This window comes from Scyliorhinus torazame, chromosome 5 (assembly GCF_047496885.1).
Source record: "Scyliorhinus torazame isolate Kashiwa2021f chromosome 5, sScyTor2.1, whole genome shotgun sequence".
Lineage (NCBI taxonomy): Eukaryota > Metazoa > Chordata > Chondrichthyes > Carcharhiniformes > Scyliorhinidae > Scyliorhinus > Scyliorhinus torazame.
In genome coordinates this window covers 195,605,568-195,622,487 of record NC_092711.1, presented here as the reverse complement: position 1 = coordinate 195,622,487, position 16,920 = coordinate 195,605,568, and the positions used below count along the sequence as shown (strand labels likewise).

The following is a 16,920-nucleotide window of genomic DNA, read 5'->3' as shown; positions in this document are numbered from 1 at the left end:
TGAGTAAAAAGCCTTGGATTTTCCTTGATCTGACCCGTCAAGGACTTCTCATGCCCCCCCTCCTAGCTCTCCTCAGCCCTTTTTTTTTAAAGCTCATTCCTTGCTATCTTGTAACCCTCAAGCGACCCAACTGAACCTTGTTTTCTCACCCTTACATAGAACGATACAGCGCAGTACAGGCCCTTCGGCCCACGATGTTGCACCGAAACAAAAGCCATCTAACCTACACTATGCCATTATCATCCATATGCTTATCCAATAAACTTTTAAATGCCCTCAATGTTGGTGAGTTCACCACTGTTGCAGGTAGGGCATTCCACGGCCTCACCACTCTTTGCATAAAGAACCTACCTCTGACCTCTGTCCTATATCTATTACCCCTCGGTTTAAAGCTATGTCCCCTCGTGCCAGCCATTTCCATCCGCGGGAGAAGGCTCTCACTGTCCACCCTATCCAACCCCCTGATCATTTTGTATGCCTCTATTAAGTCTCCTCTTAACCTTCTTCTCTCCAACGAAAACAACCTCAAGTCCATCAGCCTTTCCTCATAAGATTTTCCCTCCATACCAGGCAACATCCTGGTAAATCTCCTCTGCACCCGCTCCAAAGCCTCCACGTCCTTCCTATAATGCGGTGACCAGAACTGTACGCAATACTCCAAATGCGGCCGTACTAGAGTTCTGTACAGCTGCAACATGACCTCCTGACTCCGGAACTCAATCCCTCTACCAAAAGGCCAACACTCCATTGGCCTTCTTCACAACCCTATCAACCTGGGTGGCAACTTTCAGGGATCTATGTACATGGACACCTAGATCCCTCTGCTCATCCACAATTCCAAGAACTTTACCATTAGCCAAATATTCCGCATTCCTGTTATTCCTTCCAAAGTGAATCACCTCACATTTCTCTACATTAAACTCCATTTGCCACCTCTCAGCCCAGCTCTGCAGCTTATCTATGTCCCTCTGTAACCTGATTCTTCCTTCCACACTGTCGACAACACCACCGACTTTAGTGTCGTCTGCAAATTTACTCACCCACCCTTCTGCACCTTCCTCTAGGTCATTGATAAAAATGACAAACAGCAACGGCCCCAGAACAGATCCTTGTGGTACGCCACTTGTAAGCGTGAATATGGAGGAACATACGCTTCCTTTTTCCTCGACAAGACATTCAACCTCTTTTGTGAACCATGGTTCCCTCACATGGCCATTTCCTCCCTGCCTGACAGGGACATACCTATCAAGGACACGCAGTATTTGTTCCTTGAACAAGCTCCACTTTTCATTTGTGCCTTTCCCTGACAGTTTCTGTTCCCATCTTATGCTCCCTAATTCCTGTGTAATCGCATCATAATTACCCCTCCCCCAATTATAAACCTTGCCCTGCCGTATGGCCTTATCCCTCTCCATTGCAATAGTGAAAGACACCAAATTGTGGTCACCATCTCCAAAGTGCTCTCCCACAAACAAATCTAACACTTGGCCTGGTTCATTACCCAGTACCAAATCCAATGTGGCCCAACCTCTTGTCGTCCTATCCACATATTGTGTCAGGAAACCCTCCTGCACACACTGTACAAAAACTGCCCCATCCGAACTGTTTGACCTATCAATATTTGGAAAGTTAAAGTCACCCATGACAAGTACCCCGAGACCTCCACACCTATCCATAATCTGTTTTGCAATTTCTTCCTCCACATCTCTATTACTATTTGGGGGTCTGTAGAAAACTCCTAACAACGTGACCATTCCTTTCCTATTTCTAACTGCAGCCCATATTACCTCAGTAGTCAGATCCCCCTCGAACTGCCCTTCTGCAGCCGTTAAACTATCCTTGATTAACAATCCTACTCCTCCCCCTCTTTTACCACCTTCCCTACTCTTACTGAAACACCTATACCCCGGAATTTCCAACAACCATTCTGTCCTTGTTCTAACCATGTCTCCGTAATGGCCACAACATCATAGTCCCAAGTACCAATCCACACTCCAAGTTCACCGACCTTATTCCGGATGCTCCTTGCATTGAAGTAGACACACTTCAACCCACCTTCCTGTCTGCCGGTACACTCCTGCGACCTCAATACCCTCCTCAGTACCTCACTACTCTCAACACTAAACAGGGCTAAATCGCTGGCTTTGAAAGCAGTACAAGGCAGGCCAGCAGCACGGTTCAATTCCCGTAACAGCCTCCCCGAACAGGCGCCGGAATGTGGCGACTAGGGGCTTTTCACAGTAACGTGATTTGAAGCCTACTTGTGACATTAAGCGATTTTCATTTCATTTTCATTTCACTGGCTTCTGGACTACAGCTCGTTTTCCCATCCCCCTGACAAATTAATTTAAACCCCCCCCGAAGAAACGTAGCAAATTTCCCTCCCAGGATATTGGTGCCCCTCTGGTTCAGGTGCAAACCGTTCTGTCTGTACAGGTCCCACCTTCCCCAGAATGTGCTCCAATTATCCAGGTACCCGAAACCCTCCCTCCTACACCATCCCTGCAGCCACGTGTTTATCTGCACTCTCTCCCTGTTCCTCAACTCGCTAGCACGTGGCACCGGCAACAAACCAGAGATGACAATATGGTTTGTCCTGGCTCTCAGCTTCCACCCAAGCTCCCTAAATTCCTGTTTTAAATCCCCGTCCCTTCTCTTATCTATGTCGTTGGCACCGATGTGTACCACGACTTGTGACTGTTCCCCCTCCCCCTTAAGGATTCTGAAAACACAGTCCGAGACGTCACGGACCCTGGCACCCGGAAGGCAACATACCATCCGTGAGTCACTTTCGTTGCCACAGAACCGTCTATCCGTCCCTCAAACTATCAAGTCCGCAATAATTAGTGCTCTCCTGCTCTCCCCCCTTCCCTTCTGAGCCACAGGGAAGGAGATCCGGTCACCATGGCTTACCATTGGTAGGCCGTCCCCCTCAACAGTATCCAAAGCGGTATACTTGTTACTGAGGGGAACAACCACAGGGGATCCTTGTATTGACTGCTTCCTCCCAGCCCCTCTCACCGTCACCCATCGATCTACATTCTTCGGAGTAACTACATCCCTGAAGCTACTATCTATGACCACCTCTGCCTCCCGAATGATCCGAAGTTCATCCAGCTCCAGCTTCAGTTACCCAACGCGGTTTCTGAGGAGATGGGTGCACTTCCCACAGATGAAATCAGCAGGGACAATGGTGGCGTCCCTCACCTCAAACATTCTGCAGGAGGAACACTGCACTGCCTTCCCTGCCATCCATCCTAGATAACTTGCTGATAAAAGGAAAGAAAGAAAGAGCTTACCTGATATTCACTGACTCCCTTAGGTTCTCGGAGGTGGAAGGGTGGGGGGGATACTACAAGTGCAGTGTCTCGGGTTTAGCAACCGGCCAACTTAAATACAGGTAAAAATAAAACACTTAAGCACCTATCTGATTCATAAGCTGCACTCCGGCTCCCTCTCTCTCTCTCCCGCTCCTGGAAATGAACATAGAACATAGAAAATACAGCACGGTAGCCTTGTGGATAGCACAATTGCTTCACAGCTCCAGGGTCCCAGGTTCCATTCCAGCTTGGGTCACTGTCTGTGCGGAGTCTGCACATCCTCCCCGTGTGTGCGTGGGTTTCCTCCGGGTGCTCCGGTGTCCTCCCACAGTCCAAAGATGTGCAGGTTAGGTGGATTGGCCATGATAAATTGCCCTTAGTGTCCAAAAATTGCCCTTAGTGTTGGGTGGGGTTACTGGGCTATGGGGATAGGGTGGCGGTGTTGACCTTGGGTAGGGTGCTCTTTCCAAGAGCTGGTGCAGACTCGATGGGCCGAATGGCCTCCTTCTGCACTGTCAATTCTATGAAATCATGAAATGAAATGAAAGCACAGAACAGGCCCTTCGGCCCACGATGTTGTGCCGAACCTTTGTCCTAGATTAATCATAGATTATCATTGAATTTACAGTGCAGAAGGAGGCCATTCGGCCCCTCGAGTCCGCACCGGCCCCCGGAAAGAGCACCCCACCCAAACCCAACACCTCCACCCAACACCAAGGGCAATTTGGACATTAAGGGCAATTTATCATTGGCCAATTCACCTAACCCGCACATCTTTGGACTGTGGGAGGAAACCGGAGCACCCGGAGGAAACCCACGCAGACACGGGGAGGACGTGCAGACTCCACACAGACAGTGACCCAAGCCGGAATCGAACCTGGGACCCTGGAGCTGTGAAGCAATTGTGCTATCCACAATGCTACCGTGCTGCCCTTGAGAACAAATAAATCTACACTATATCACTTTACCGTAATCCATGTACCTATCCAATAGCTGCTTGAAGGTCCCTAATGTTTCCGACTCAAATACTTCCACAGGCAGTGCATTCCATGCCCCCACTACTCTCTGGGTAAAGAACCTACCTCTGATATCCCTCCTATATCTTCCACCTTTCACCTGAAATTTATGTCCCCTTGTAATGGTTTGTTCCACCCGGGGAAAAAGTCTCTGACTGTCTACTCTATCTATTCCCTGATCATCTTATAAACCTCTATCAAGTCGCCCCTCATCCTTCTCCGTTCTAATGAGAAAAGGCCTAGCACCCTCAACCTTTCCTCGTAAGACCTACTCTCCATTCCAGGCAACATCCTGGTAAATCTTCTTTGCACCTTTTCCAAAGCTTCCACATCCTTCCTAAAATGAGGTGACCAGAACTGTACACAGTACTCCAAATGTGGCCTTACCAAAGTTTTGTACAGCTGCATCACCTCACGGCTCTTAAATTCAATCCCTCTGTTAATGAACGCGAGCACACCATAGGCCTTCTTCACAGCTCTATCCACTTGAGTGGCAACTTTCAAAGATGTATGAACGTAGACCCCAAGATCTCTCTGCTCCTCCACATTGCCAAGAACTCTACCGTTAACCCTGTATTCCGCATTCATATTTGTCCTTCCAAAATGGACAACCTCACACTTTTCAGGGTTAAACTCCATCTGCCACTTCTCAGCCCAGCTCTGCATCCTATCTATGTCTCTTTGCAGCCGACAACAGCCCTCCTTACTATCCACAACTCCACCAATCTTCGTATCGTCTGCAAATTTACTGACCCACCCTTCAACTCCCTCATCCAAGTCATTAATGAAAATCACAAACAGCAGAGGACCCAGAACTGATCCCTGCGGTACGCCACTGGTAACTGGGATCCAGACTGAATATTTGCCATCCACCACCACTCTCCGACTTCTATCGGTTAGCCAGTTCGTTATCCAACTGGCCAAATTTCCCACTATCCCATGCCTCCTTACTTTCTGCATAAGCCTACCATGGGGAACTTTATCAAATGCCTTACTAAAATCCATGTACACTACATCCACTGCTTTACCTTCATCCACATGCTTGGTCACCTCCTCAAAGAATTCAATAAGATTTGTAAGGCAAGACCTACCCCTCACAAATCCGTGCTGACTATCCCTAATCAAGCAGTGTCTTTCCAGATGCTCAGAAATCCTATCCTTCAGTACCCTTTCCATTACTTTGCCTACCACCGAAGTAAGACTAACTGGCCTGTAATTCCCAGGGTTATCCCTAGTCCCTTTTTTGAACAGGGGCACGACATTCGCCACTCTCCAATCCCCTGGTACCACCCCTGTTGACAGTGAGGACGAAAAGATCATTGCCAACGGCTCTGCAATTTCATCTCTTGCTTCCCATAGAATCCTTGGATATATCCCGTCAGGCCCGGGGGACTTGTCTATCCTCAAGTTTTTCAAAATGCCCAACACACCTTCCTTCCTAACAAGTATTTCCTCCAGCTTACCAATCTGTTTCACACAGTCCTCTCCAACAATGTCGCCCCTCTCATTTGTAAATACAGAAGAAAAGTACTCGTTCAAGACCTCTCCTATCGCTTAAGACTCAATACACAATCTCCCGCTTCTGTCCTTGATCGGACCTACCCTCGCTCTAGTCATTCTCATATTTCTCACATATGTGTAAAAGGCCTTGGGGTTTTCCTTGATCCTACCCGCCAAAGATTGTTCATGCCCTCTCTTAGCTCTCCTAATCCCTTTCTTCAGTTCTCTCCTGGCTATCTTGTATCCCTCCAATGCCCTGTCTGAACCTTGTTTCCTCAGCCTTACATAAGTCACCTTTTTCCTCTTAACAAGACATTCAACCTCTCGTCAACCATGGTTCCCTCACTCGACCATCTCTTCCCTGCCTGACAGGGACATACATATCAAGGACATGAAATGAAGGCCGCTGGAACCTGGGGGTAAGTTTGAGCACCTACCTGATTCATAAGCTGCACTCCGGCTCCCTCTCTCTCTCTCTCCCGCTCCTGGAAATGAAGGCCGCTGGAACTTGGGGGCAAGTTTAAGCACCTACCCGATTCCCAACCTGCACTCCGGCTCCCTCTCTCTCTCCCGCTCCCGGAAATGAAGGCCGCTGGTACTGGATAAATACGGCAATTTTCAGGAACCTTGGATGACGAGTGATATTGTAGGCCTCGTCAAAAAGAAAAAGGAGGCATTTGTCAGGGCTAAAAGGCTGGGAACAGACGAAGCCTGCGTGGAATATAAGGAAAGTAGGAAGGAACTTAAGCAAGGAGTCAGGAGGGCTAGAAGGGGTCACGAATAGTCATTGGCAAATAGGGTTAAGGAAAATCCCAAGGCTTTTTACACGTACATAAAAAGCAAGAGGGTAGCCAGGGAAAGGATTGGCCCACTGAAGGATAGGCAAGGGAATCTATGTGTGGAGCCAGAGGAAATGGGCGAGGTACTAAATGAATACTTTGCATCAGTATTCACCAAAGAGAAGGAATTGGTAGATGTTGAGTCTGGAGAAGGGGGTGTAGATAGCCTGGGTCACATTGAGATCCAAAAAGACGAGGTGTTAGGTGTCTTAAAAAATATTCAGGTAGATAAGTCCCCAGGGCCTGATGGGATCTACCCCAGAATACTGAAGGAGGTAGGAGAGGAAATTGCTGAGGCCTTGACAGAAATCTTTGGATCCTCGCTGTCTTCAGGGGATGTCCCGGAGGACTGGAGAATAGCCAATGTTGTTCCTCTGTTTAAGAAGGGTAGCAAGGATAATCCCGGGAACTACAGGCCGGTGAGCCTTACTTCAGTGGTAGGGAAATTACTGGAGAGAATTCTTCGAGACAGGATCTACTCCCATTTGGAAGCAAATGGACGTATTAGTGAGAGGCAGCACGGTTTTGTGAAGGGGAGGTCGTGTCTCACTAACTTGATAGAGTTTTTCGAGGAGGTCACTAAGATGATTGATGCAGGTAGGGCAGTAGATGTTGTCTATATGGACTTCAGTAAGGCCTTTGACAAGGTCCCTCATCGTAGACTAGTACAAAAGGTGAAGTCACACGGGATCAGGGGTGAGCTGGCAAGGTGGATACAGAACTGGCTAGGCCATAGAAGGCAGAGGGTAGCAATGGAGGGATGCTTTTCTAATTGGAGGGCTGTGACCAGTGGTGTTCCACAGGGATCAGTGCTGGGACCTTTGCTCTTTGTAGTATATATAAATGATTTGGAGGAAAATGTAACTGGTCTGATTAGTAAGTTTGCAGACGACACAAAGGTTGGTGGAATTGCGGATAGCGATGAGGACTGTCGGAGGATACAGCAGGATTTAGATTGTCTGGAGACTTGGGCGGAGAGATGGCAGATGGAGTTTAATCCGGACAAATGTGAGGTAATGCATTTTGGAAGGTCTAATGCAGGTAGGGAATATACAGTGAATGGTAGAACCCTCAAGAGTATTGAAAGTCAAAGAGATCTAGGAGTACAGGTCCACAGGTCATTGAAAGGGGCAACACAGGTGGAGAAGGTAGTCAAGAAGGCATACGGCATGCTTGCCTTCATTGGCCGGGGCATTGAGTATAAGAATTGGCAAGTCATGTTGCAGCTGTATAGAACCTTAGTTAGGCCACACTTGGAGTATAGTGTTCAATTCTGGTCGCCACACTACCAGAAGGATGTGGAGGCTTTCGAGAGGGTGCAGAAGAGATTTACCAGAATGTTGCCTGGTATGGAGGGCATTAGCTATGAGGAGCGATTGAATAAACTCGGTTTGTTCTCACTGGAACGAAGGAGGTTGAGGGGAGACCTGATAGAGGTATACAAAATTATGAGGGGCATAGACAGAGTGGATAGTCAGAGGCTTTTCCCCAGGGTAGAGGAGTCAATTACTAGGGGGCATAGGTTTAAGGTGAGAGGGGCAAGGTTTAGAGTAGATGTACGAGGCAAGTTTTTTACGCAGAGGGTAGTGGGTGCCTGGAACTCGATACCGGAGGAGGTAGTGGAAGCAGGGACGATAGGGACATTTAAGGGGCATCTTGACAAATATATGAATAGGATGGGAATAGAAGGATACAGACCCAGGAAGTGAAGATTGTAGTTTAGTCGGGCAGCATGGTCGGCACGGGCTTGGAGGGCCTAAGGGCCTGTTCCTGTGCTGTACATTTCTTTGTTCTTTGAACCTTGGGGTAAGTTTAAGCACCTACCTGTTTCCCAAGTTGTACTCCGGCCCCTCTCTCTCTCCCGCTCCCAGAAATGAAGGCAGCTGGTACCTGGGAATAAGTTTAAGCACCTACCTGATTCCCAAGCTGTACTCCGGCTCCCTCTCTCTCTCCCCTGCTCCCGGACATGAAGGCCGCTGGAACTTGGGGGTAAGTTTCAGCACCTTCCTGAATCCCAAGCTGCACTCTGGCTCCCTCTCTCTCCCGCTCCCGAAAACGAAGGCCGCTGGAACCTGGGGGTAAGTTTAAGCACCTACCTGATTCCCAAGCTGCACTCCGGCTCCCTCTCTGTCTCCCGGAAATTACCTTACCTTTTACGAGACCTTAATTATAGCTTTAGTAGAGGCTCTGTTTGGATGTATTTTAAATAAAGCAGGGTTTTTAATAGCATTACTGCCACAAATATTAAACATAATACATAATTTCTATATTCATCAGGGTCCAATACTGTACACTGTACATCCATTGTGGTCTCACTAGTGCTCTGAGAGAGCACTGAAGCATAACCTCCCTACCTTTGTATTAATTTTCTCTCGCAATAAATTACAACCTTCTATTAGCTTTCCTAATTACCTGCATACTACCTTTTACGAATCATGTGCGAAGACACCCAGATCCCTCTTCGCCCAGAGCTCTTGAGTTGATATACTTATTTTATTCTTCCTGCCAAAATTGACCAATTCACATTTTCCCAAAATATGCTGAATTTGCCAGATCTCTGACCACTCATTTAACCTAGCGATATCCCTTTAGAGCTTCATTATGCACTCTTCACAACTTACTTTCCTACCTATTTCTGTGTCAGGAGCAAATTTGGCAACCATCCCTTCAATCAAGTCATTGATATAAATTGTAAACAGTTGAGGTGCTAACACTGATCCCTGTGGCACACCACTTGTCACATATTGCCAATTTGAAAATACCCATTTGTGCCTATTTTTGCTTCCTGTTAGCGAACCAATCTTCTACCTGAACCAATACATTACCCCTATACCATGAGTTTTTAGTTTCCAGAATAAACTTTGATGTGACACATTATCAAATGCCTTTTGTAAATCTAAGTACAGTACATCCATCGATTCCCCTTTATCCACAGCACCGATTTCTTCCCCAAAGAACTCTAATCAGTTGGTTAAACATAATTTCCCAATCACAAAATCATGTTGACTCTGCCTGAATACCTTATGCTTATCCTAAGTACCCTGTTATAACTTCTTTAATAATAGCTTAGAATATTTTCACTGTGACAGATGTTAAGCCAACTTAGCCCGCAGTTTCATGCTTTCTATCTCCTTCCCATTTTGTATAATAGAGTTACATTTTCTATCTTCCAATCTAATGGGACTGTACTCCGAATTTAGTGTTTTGGAAAATTAAACCGAATGCATTGATTATCTCAAGACTTTTTTTTACACCCTAGGATGAAGTCCACCAGGACCTGGGCTCTTGTCAAACCGCAGCTCAAACAGTTTACACAATACCATTTTCCCGAGTTTCCCCCTCCATCCATTTCCTGGTTCATAGATGCTTCTGTGAGGTTACTTGTAACCTACAAAAGACTGATGCAACATACCGGTTCAATGCATCTGCTATTGCTTTCTTTTCCATTATCAATTCTCTCGACTCACTTTCTATAGGACCAATACTCACTTTGTTCATTGGTTTCTTTTAAATATTCATAAAATCTCTTTCCATCCGTTTTATATTTCGGACTAGCTTTCTCTGACTCTTGATTCTTTTCCCTCCTTATTAATTTTTTAGTCATCCGCTGCTCTACCTTATATTCTGACCAGTCTTCTGACCTGCCACCTGTCTTTGCACAATTTTCTGCTTTTTCTTTAAGTTTGATACTATCTTTGACCTTTCTAGTTAACCATAGCTGGTGTGTCCATCTCTTGTGTCATGAGAATGTTGCTTCAAGAAATGTTTGGCTGCTCATATTACTGCAGTGATGTCAGAGTGTGGGTGGAGCTGGGCTGTCTGTCAGCTTTTTACTTTTGTTTTAGGTTGTTTGCTGCAGGGTGTGTTTTAGTTTCGTTTTCAGTGTTGGAGCTGAAGCCAGACAGAGCAGGTGTACTGTTGATCTCTCCGCCATCAAAAGACTATCTCTTGATCATTTGATGAATTCAGAATTATAAATGTTCTCAGTAGTGAATGTAAACCTAATGTGCTTCTGTTAAAAGGGATTTCTTTTGTCTTATGGATGTTGTTTGGGAAGTTAAGGATTACTTAGTGTTGTATTCTTTGGGGGTTGTATTTGAATTGATGGTTGCTAAGATGTTCACTGTATGCCTTGAAAAGGTTAACTTGAGTTCATGTTTGAACATTGTTTTGCTTCAAAAAATACTTTTCCATTTCTGCTGTACCACTCCTGTAGAGTGGGCCGTGTGCTCCCCATACCACAATCTATTAAAAGTTGTGGGTCAGGTGAACTCCATGATATACTTTGGGGTTCTCTAAACCCTGGCCCATAACACTTGGACTTTTTCTTATTTCTTGGAATGTATCAATTCTATTTATTCTGAAATATTTAACAAATGTTTGCCATGACATCTCTATTGACCCATCCCTTAACCTAATTTGCCAATTCACTTTAGCCAGCTTTGCTTTCGTGCCCTTACAATTGCCCTGATCTATGTTTAGAAATAGTCCCCTCGCTCTCAAACGGAATGTAAAATCCAATCACGTTATGGTCATTGCTTTTGATCACCATAATCACTTTGAGATCATTGATTAATCCCATATGTTGCAGAATACCAGGTCTAATATGCCTGCTCTCCGATTGTCTCCAGAACTGCTATTCTAAAACTATGCCGAAAACATTCTCTGAAGTCATCTCGGCTACCTTTGCCTATCTGACTTTTCCAGTCTCTATGTAAAAGCTCCCTTGATTATCGCCGTGCCTTTCTGGCAAGCTCCCATTATTTCTCCCTTTATGCTCCACCCTACCACGTGGTTACTGTTAGAGTCTCCCACAAGTGACTTCTTGCCCTGACCATTTCCCATCTCTACCCAAACTGTTTCCGCACCCTGGTTAACTGAAATTAGGTCATTCCTCTCTATTGTGCGGATACAATCATTAACTAACAGAGCCACATCACCTTCTCCTCACTTCCTGTCCTTCCAAAATGTCATGTACCCTTGAATTTTCAGGCCCCAATCCATGTCCTCCTGCAGCCATGTCTTTGTAATGGCTATCAAATTGTATTAATTTATTTCTATTTGTGCTCTCAGTTTTGTTTTGAATGCTTTGCGCATTCAGATACAGAACATTTAGTTTTATCTTTTTATAACCTCTTGTCTCATCTATTGATTTACTGTTAGATTTGTGGTCTCGATCACTTCCTGTCAGTCGGTTTTCCATTTCCTGTAATAATGCCTTTCTCGCTTGCCTCGTCTCTAATCTTTTGATTTATCCTATCTTCCCAGATTTGATGTATACATTTACAGCGCAAAAGGAAGCAATTCGGTCCATCTGTGCCTACCAGAAAGGATTCCCAGCCTAATCCCACTTTCTTGCTCTTAGCCTGTAACCTTGTAGGTTACAAAGTTAGATCCAAATGATTATTGTAGGTTACAAAGTTACCGCCAAATGATTGCGAAATACAATGAGGCTTACTCCCTCTACCATCCCTTTCATAGATCACTTGGTTACATGGTACACTGAAAACAACCTCTCTCTAAATGTCAGCAAAACCAAGGAACTGATCATCGACTTCAGGAGGCATAGCACGACACATGCCCCCGTCTACATCAATGGCTCCGAAGTGGAGATGGTCGATAGCTTTAGGTTCCTGGTGGCCACACTTTTGTTGTGACTCCGGGTCAAGAGGGGCAGGAATTGACCGTGCACTAGCCCAAGGTGTCCTTACATAATGTTACACAAAGGTGAATAAACAAGATTGTAGCGCATGGGATTTTGATAAATATGGTTTAAGAATCAGCGAGAAAGCGGAGAGTAGGAGTAATTGGATCACTCTCAGGGCAGCAGGTTGTTATCAATGGCGTACCAGGAAGATAATAATAATAATAATAATAATAATAATCACATATTGTCACAAGTAGGCTTCAACGAAGTTACTGTGAAAAGCCCCTAGTCGCCACATTCCGGCGCCTGTTCGGGGAGGCCGGTAGGAATTGAACCCACGCTGCTGCCTTGTTCTGCATTACAAGCCAGCTCTTTAGCCCACTGTACCAAACCAGTCATTGCTGGGGCCACAGCTGTTCACAATCTATATAAAAGATTTGGATGTAGGAACCAAATGTTATATTCCAAATTTGTTGATGACACCAAACAGTTTGGAAACATAAATGCGAGGAGGATGGCATGGTGGCGCAGTGGTTAGCACTGCTGCCTCACAGTGCCTGATATCCAAGTTCAATTCTGGCCTTGGGTGACTGGAATTTTAACTTTCTCCGTGTCTGCATGGGTTTCCTCCGGATGCTCTGGTTTCCTCCCACAGTCCAAAGATCCGGTTCGGTGGATTGTCCTCCGTGTCCAGGGATATGATTAGGTTACAGGGATAGGGCGGAGTGGGTGGAGGACTGGACCTGGGTCGGCTGCTCTTTCGGAGCGTCGGTGCAGACTCGACGGGCTGAACGGCCTTCTTCTGCACTGTAGGGATTCTATGATGCACGGAGACTTCAAAAGGACTAGGACAGACTAAATGAATGGGCAAGAATATTGCAGATGGAATATCTGAATAAACGTGAAGTTATCCACTTTGGTAGAAAAAACTAGCAGACAAGAGTATTTCTTAAATGGAGATAGGTTGGTATGGGTTGATGCCCAAAGGGACCTGGGTGTCATTGCTCACTAAAAGCTAACATGCAGATCAACAATCAATTAGGAAGACAAACTATATGTTGATCTTCATCGCAAGGGGATTTGACTACAGGAGTAAAGATGTATCGCTGCAACTGTATAGAGACTTGGTGAGACTGCACCTGAGGTGTATAGTTTTGGTCACCTTATCTCAGTATATATTTGTCATTGAGGGAGTGCAAAGGAGGTTCTCTGGCTAATCCTTGGGATAGCGTGATTGTCTGATGAGGAGAGATTTAGGAGACTGGGCCAGTATTCCATGGAGCTTCAAAGGATGAGGGGTGACCTCACTGATACTTACAAAATTCTTATGGAACATACAGTGCAGGAGGCCATTCAGTCCATCGAGTCTGCACCGACACACTTAAGCCCTCACTTCAACCCTATCCCCATAACCCAATAACCCCTCCTAACCTTTTTGGTCACGAAGGGCAATTTATCATGGCCAATCCACCTAACCTGCACGTCTTTGGACTGTTGGAGGAAACCGGATCACCTGGAGGAAACCCATGCAGATATGGAGAGAACGTGCAGACTCCGCACAGACAGTCACCCAGCGGGGAATCGAACCAGGGACCCTGGCACTGTGAAACCACAGTGCTATCCACTTGTGCTACCGTGCTGCCCATTTCACACTGAACGGGTGACCCTAAAACCAGGGGACATAATCTCAGGATAAGGAGTAGGTCATATATGAGGAGGAATTTCTTCACTCAGAGGATGGTGAATCTTGGGAATTCCCTATCTGCAGGAAACTCAATCATTGAGCATGTTCAAAATAGAGATAATATGGCAGATGAATTGAACAGGTATTTTGAATCAGTCTTCACTGTACAAAGTACAAAAAACATCCCAGAAGAAGCTATAAAGCTATAATCCAGAGCAATAAAGCGATAAGGGTGGGAGGAAGTCAGGAAAATTACAAACATCGGAGAAGTTGCACTTACACAAATTGTTGGAGCTGCGGGCTTATGAGTGTCCAGGTCCTGATGGACTTCAATCGAGGCTCTTAAAAGAAATGTCTCGCGAGGCAGTTGATGCATTGGTTTTAATCTTCCAAAACTCCCTAGATTCGGGTTAGGTTGCGTTAGATTGGAAGATAGCAAATGTGACTCCTTTATTCAAAAAGGGAGGGAGGGAGACAGAGTGGGAAACTAGAGGCCAGTTAGCTTAACATCTGTCACAGGGAAAATATTGTTCAATATGTTATAGCAAGGCACTTACACAAGTCCAGAATCAACATGGTTTTGTGAAAGGCAAATCAGGCTTATTGGAGTTATTTGGGGATAAAGGGGAACCGGTGAATGTACTGTACTTAGATTCCAGAAGGCATTTGATAAAGTGCAATATCAAAGGCTATTGCAGAAAATAAAAACTCTTGACATAGATAGAAGATTGGCTGCTAACAGGCAGCAGAGGGCAAGCATAAATGGGTCTTTTTCAGATTTACAAGATGTAACCAGTGGTGTGCCACAGGTATCAGTGCTAGGATCTCAACTTATTATAATTTATATAAATGACTTGGATGAAGGGATAGATGGGATGGTAGTGAAATTTGTTCATCATACAAAGATGGGTAGAAAAGTAAGGAAGAATAAAATAGGAGTATATCATCTAAATTGTGAAATGTTGCAGAGCTCCAAGGTGCCGAGAGATCTGGCGTCTTGGTGCATATAATCGCAAAAGGTTAGTATGTAGGTGCAGAAAGTATTTCTTTCATGGGATGTGTCCATCAATAATAATGCCAGCATTTGTTGTCCTTCCCTAATTGCCTTTGAACTGAGTGGCTTCTGACACCATTTCAGAGGGTCGTTAAAGGCACAGGTCTGGAGTCACATGTAGGCCAGACCATGTAAGAATGACAGATTTCCTTCCCTAAAGGAGATTAGTGAATAGAATGCTATCATTTTTTGTGAGAGGAAATTAATACAAAGTAGAGAGGTTATGCTTCAATTGTACAGGGTACTAGTGAGAGACCATATTTGGAGGACAGAGTACAGTATTAGTCTCCTTACTTGAGGAAAGATGCAAATGCATTGGAAGCAATTCAGAGAAGGGTCACCAGATTAATACTTGGAATGAGCGGATCATCATACGAGATGATTAAGAAGGCATGTGACATGCTTGCCTTCATCAGCCGGGGCATTGAGTACAGGAGTTGGGAAATCATGGTGTAGCTATATAAAATCTTGGTTAGGCCGCATTTGGAATATTGTGTGCAGGTCTGGTCACCACATGATCAGAAGGACGTGGAAGCTTTGGAGAGAGTGCAAAGAAGGTTCACCAGGATGTTGCCTGGTCTCGAGGGTGTTGGCTTGAGGAGAGGTTGAATAAACTAGGATTGTTTTCACTGGAAAGACAGAGGCTGAGGGGAAACCTGATAGAGGTCTAGAAAATTGAGACACAGACAGGGTGGATATTCAGGGGCTTTTTCCAAGGGTGGAAGTGTCAATTACAAGACACAGGTCCAAGGTGAGAGGGGGAAAGTTTAAGGGAGATGTGCGGATAGGTTTTTCAAACAGAGAGTGGTGGGTGCCTGGAAGGCGCTGCCAGAGAATGTGGTGGGAAGTACATTTAAGAGGATTCTGGATGGGTACATGAACAAGGAGGAAATAGAGGGATACGGACCGAATAAGGGCAAAAGTTTTTTTTTTTTTAGTTCGGGCATCATGATGGGCACAGGTTTGGAGGGCCAAAGACGCCTTCCTGTGCTGTACTTTGAAAGTTTGGACAGGCTAGGTTTGTATCCAATGGAGTTTGGAAGAGAAAGAGGTGACTTGATAAAAACATAAAATCCCGGGACGTCTTTACACAGTGGACGAGGAGAGGATGTTTCCTCTTGTGAGAGAATCTCCATCGAGGGTCACTGTTTAAAATAAAGGGTTGCCCATTTATAGAGTTTGTTAAAAATAAAATTCCCACACTGAAGATGTCATTCAGTCCATCAAGTCTGCATCAACCCTCTAAAAGGGCACTCTACACAGGTCCATTTCCCTGCTCACCCCACCCTATCCTAGTAACCTAACACATGCACATCCCTCGAAATTAAGGGGCAATTTAGCTTGGTCAATACACCTAACCTGCACATTTTTAGTCTGCGGGAAGAAACGGGAGCACACGGAGGAAACCCACGCACGCACACAAACAGAGAATGTACAAACTCCACGCAATCAACTGTCCAAGGCCGGAATCAAACACAGGCCCCTGCTGTGAAGCAGCAGTGCTCACCATTGTGCCATCTATTTAAAATACAGATCAGGAGAATTTTTTTCTCTGAGGGTCATGAGTCTCTGGCACTCTCTTCGTAAAAAGACAGTGGAAGCAGACAGTCTTTGAATATTTTTAAGGCAGCGCCGGATAAATCCTTGATTAACAAGGGTGATAGGTTATCGTGGGTAAGTGGGATACAGTTTTGAGGTTACTGTCAGATTAGCCATGATCTGGGACTTCCGGTGGCAGCTATGAGGGAGTAAGTCATGCATTTGGTAGCTCTCGCTCCGGTCAGACTTTTAGACCTTTTCCCCCCGACTTTTTCGAACTTTTGAGCGCTGGAGGGGAAAACAGCAGCACTGTAGATCTGG

General features: G+C 45.4%; 1 protein-coding gene across 3 annotated transcripts in view; it reads right to left on the bottom strand.

Moving 5' to 3' along the window:
- nup62l (nucleoporin 62 like) overlaps window positions 1–16,920 on the bottom strand; it is a 175,015-nt gene that overhangs the window by 149,774 nt on the left and 8,321 nt on the right. The window contains exon 1 of one of the 3 annotated variants that reach the window (XM_072504955.1): window positions 14,287–14,411. The exons of the other annotated variants lie outside the window; for them this stretch is intronic. The gene's annotated coding sequence lies outside the window, so the exon portion shown is untranslated. Of the gene's footprint in view, window positions 1–14,286; window positions 14,412–16,920 lie in introns of those variants that run through there. 3 annotated transcript variants of the gene reach the window in all.